This window comes from Dioscorea cayenensis, chromosome 8, assembly GCF_009730915.1.
Source record: "Dioscorea cayenensis subsp. rotundata cultivar TDr96_F1 chromosome 8, TDr96_F1_v2_PseudoChromosome.rev07_lg8_w22 25.fasta, whole genome shotgun sequence".
Taxonomy (NCBI): Eukaryota; Viridiplantae; Streptophyta; class Magnoliopsida; order Dioscoreales; family Dioscoreaceae; genus Dioscorea; species Dioscorea cayenensis.
This window is the reverse complement of record NC_052478.1, coordinates 16885519-16889778: the sequence shown is the minus strand read 5'-3', so window position 1 is coordinate 16889778 and position 4260 is coordinate 16885519.

Genomic DNA, 4260 nt, shown 5'->3' with positions numbered 1-4260 from the left:
CTATTAAAGAAGATGATTTGCTTGAAGGCATACTGGCTCAATGAGGTGCTCATTGAGCTAGTATAGAGACTATTCTGAGAGCTTTTTGTGTAATTTGCCTACCACAAACGGCCTCAAGGATCTCCTCATTGAGCCGGTATACCACTTCAATGAGGTCCTCATTGAGCCAGTATACCACCCATGTAGAGGCCAATTTGTGGGAGATGTTGGGGGATATATGAGGGTATCTTGAAGGCCATTTGAGGGACTGGTGGGAGGACTCTTGGCAGCCATTACTTGGGAAAGAAAAGGAGAACGAAGACATCATTCTTGGGAGTGTTTTTGCTTGATGCTTGGAGAGACCAAAAGCTTGAACTTCAAGGGGAGAGCTTCATCATCAAAGGAGGAGGATCATTCGGCCTTCCTTGGGTTGGAGGAATCGTCATTCAGCCGGCATTCTTCATCGTCATCATCATTCGGACTAGGGAGTGCCATTTATGCATTTACTTCTTATTTTTGTTGAGTTTGAGATACTTGTTTGTATGATGGCACACTAGACCCCCAAGGCCACCGGATGTAGGTGAACCTTGGGGGTTCATCATGTATTTTGGATGCTACACTTATATTTGGGTAGCATTGGTGTGATTTATGGTTTGGCTCATTGTGTTTCATGCCTAGAACTATTGGATGTAGGTAGCTCCTCCAAGCCATGAGGATAAACTTAGGTTAAGTGTATCCTTGTTGCGTGATCTCCATTCACTTAATGCAATCATAGGGATATGATTAAGGAGAGATCCTTGTCATCATTTGTACGGGATTAGGGTTTAACCACCGAGAAATTGGGGTTGAACTATTGTTGAGGTTCGTCGGTCTAAATCACCTTTGCTATTTTATTCTTATGCATCCATACATTATGATGACCCCTCATGGGGATCCTCGTCTGTAGGCCTATTTTTATTATCATTGCTTTTGTGATCTCCCTGCTTGCCTTGGAATTGTTATACTTGTGCTCTATTTACATTCTTGTATGTATTAGAGTAGTATACCATGCTCAAGTTGTAAGGTTAGATAATAGGTGATGGATGAGTAATAGGAGTTCCTTAGCCCGATGGAATATGATCCTTGGGCCCTCGCTCAAGGTATTACTTGGTGACCCTGTACACTTGCTGGCGATCAATCAAGTTTTTGGCTCTGTTGCCGGGGACATAAGGAATTCTTGGAAACTCCTAGCTTATTACTCTAACCATTTTTCTTTTCTTCTATTTCTTCTTTTAATTTGTCTTACTTCTTTTTGAGCTTAACTTTATTTATCTTTATTGACTTCACAAGGTACTGTGCATGACACAAGCAAATCCATCAAATTTAGTTGCACAAGACAGAAATTGAAAGAGGTTTATTATAGCAGGTTTGTGATTTATACAAGGGAATGAGTGGGCTATGGTTGATATCTGGAATGATTGGGTACCACCTATACATCATTTATTCCACATACAAGACAGTACAATATGTAGATTCAAACTATGGGAAGGCTCTATTACAGCAGCTGAAGATAATATTTGGAAAGCCATGCTTACAGACTTCATGAATTATGGAAGAGTTCCAACGAAAGAAGAAGTTCGTATTCCTAGTGATCTAACTACACTGGACATAGCAAAACTGTAAGCATATCAGTCAACTTCGGTACATGAACCTAGCAGGGATCAAGGGGAAAACACTAAGGATATTGTGCAACCGGTGTATGGCATCAATGAAAGTTCAGATGAAAGCTCAGTATCTGCAAAAGAAGATGAACTAGAACATAGTGATGTACTGGTGAATAGAAATCTGCGATTGTCAACTGGGGAAGCACCTGAACTGGAATTGAAAAAGTTGCCTGATTACCTCGAATATGCATTCCTTGGGGAAGGTACTCTCAGCTTCCTGTCATCATTGCTTCAAATCTTACGGTCGGACAAAAGCGAGATTTGGTGAGTGTCTTGAAAAACACAAGAATGCAATTGCTTGGAAGATAGCTGACATTAAGGGGATAAGTCCTTCATTTTGCACTCACAAAATTTTGATGGAGGATAATCATAAACCGTCAGCCTTGCCGCAAAGAAGACTGAATCCAAATATGAAGGAGGTAGTAAAAGCTAAAGTCATCAAACTTCTTAATGCAGGCATTATCTATCCAATTTCTGACAGTGAATGGGTGAGGCTAGTGCAAGTAGTGCCTAAAAAGGGCAGGATGATTGTGATCACCAATGTGAAAAATGAGTTGATTCCTACTCGAACAATCACAGGATGGCGTGTTTACATTGACTACAGAAAATTGAATAATGCTACCCGTAAGGATCATTTTCCGCTACTATTTATTGATCAGATGCTTGAGAGGCTTGCTGGGCATTCATACTACTACTTTCAGGATGGCTTTTCAGGGTATTTCTAGATTCCCATTGCGCCAGATGACCAAGAAAAAACCACATTCACATGCCCTTATGGAACATTTGCTTACCACCGCATGCCTTTCGGCCTTTGTAATGCCTCCGCCACTTTTCAGAGATACATGTTGGCAATTTTCGAAGATATGGTGGAAGACTTTATGGAGGTGTTTATGGATGATTTTTCTGTATTTGGTGACTCCTTTGAGCTATGCCTCAAGAATATAGAATGTGTTCTTACTCGGTACGAGAAGACCAGCCTCATACTAAGTTGGGAGAAATGTCACTTCATGGTTTAAGAAGGGATAGTCCTGGGTCACAGAATTTCAAAAGAAGGAATCAAAGTAGATAAAGAAAAGATCTCCATAATAGAGAAGCTACCCCCTCCAACCTCAGTTAAAGCCATCAGGAGTTTTCTGGGACATGCAGGTTTTTATAGAAGATTCATCAGGGACTTCGCCGAAATTTCTAGACCCTTAAAAAAATTATTGGAAAAAGATGTACCGTTCAAGTTTGATGATGAGTGCATGAAAGCTTTTATCACCCATAAGGAGAAGGTAACCCAAGCACCCATAATGATAGATCCAAATTGGGATTCTTCCTTTGAATTGATGTGTGATGCAAGTGATTTTGTAGTGGGTGCAGTTCTTGGGTAACGAAAAGACAAACACTTCCATCCCATATATTTTGCAAGCAAAATGTTAACAGATGCTCAAGAGAATTACACTACAATAGAAAAGGAGTTACTTGCCGTGATCTTTACATTTGATAAATTCCGGTCTTATCTAGTTCTTTCCAAGGTGGTGGTTTATACTAATCATTCAGCTTTGCGGTACCTACTCAGTAAGTCGGATGCAAAACCATGTTTGATTAGATGGGTCCTCTTACTTCAGGAGTTTGATATTGAAATCAAGGACAAGAGAAGGGCAGAGAATTTTGCAGCAGATCATTTATCCCGTTTGGAGAATCCTAATCTCGAAACTTTGAGAGAGAAAGATATCAATGATTCATTTCCTGAAGAGCACCTGTATAATATTCAGGTAGTGGAAGAGATCGAGCTACCTTGGTTTGCTAATTATGACAACTACTTAGTTGGGGGTGTCATCCCAAAATGGTTCACGCATCAACAACAAAAGAAATTTTTTTCTGACCTCAAGCACTAGTTGTGGGAGGATCCCTACCTTTTTAGAATTTGTACAAACCAGGTTGTTTGAAGATGTCTATCGCAGACTGAGGATCTAAGTATCTTGAGACACTGTCATTCAGGACCAACTGGGGGCCATTACAATGCAAATCGAACTACAAGGAAGATTCTTGATTTAGGTTTCTATTGGCCGACATTATTTCTAGATACCCAAAAGTTCATACAATCGTGCGATAGATGTCAGAGGGTGGGTAACATTTCTCACCGAGATGAGATGCCCCATAATTGGAATCAAGCTTGTGAAATCTTTGACGTGTGGGGGATTGACTTCATGAGGCCGTTTCCAAGCTCACATGGTTGTAAGTTCATTCTCGTAGCAGTCGATTACATGTCTAAATGGGTGGAAGCTTAGGCCCTACCAACAAGTGACGCCAAAGTAGTGGTAAAATTCTTAAAGAAGCTTTTCTCCCAGTTTGGAACACCATGAGCAATCATTAGCGATCGAGGCACTCACTTTTGTAATGCTCAGTTTGCAAAAATTCTAAAGCGCTACAATGTCTACCACAAACTAGCAACACCATATCATCCACAAACTAGTGGGCAAGTGGAAGTTTCCAACCGGGATTTAAAAAGAATCTTGGAGAAAAATGTTGCTCAGAATAGAAGAGACTGGGTAGAATACTTGGATGACGCTCTATGGGCTTACAGAACAGCATA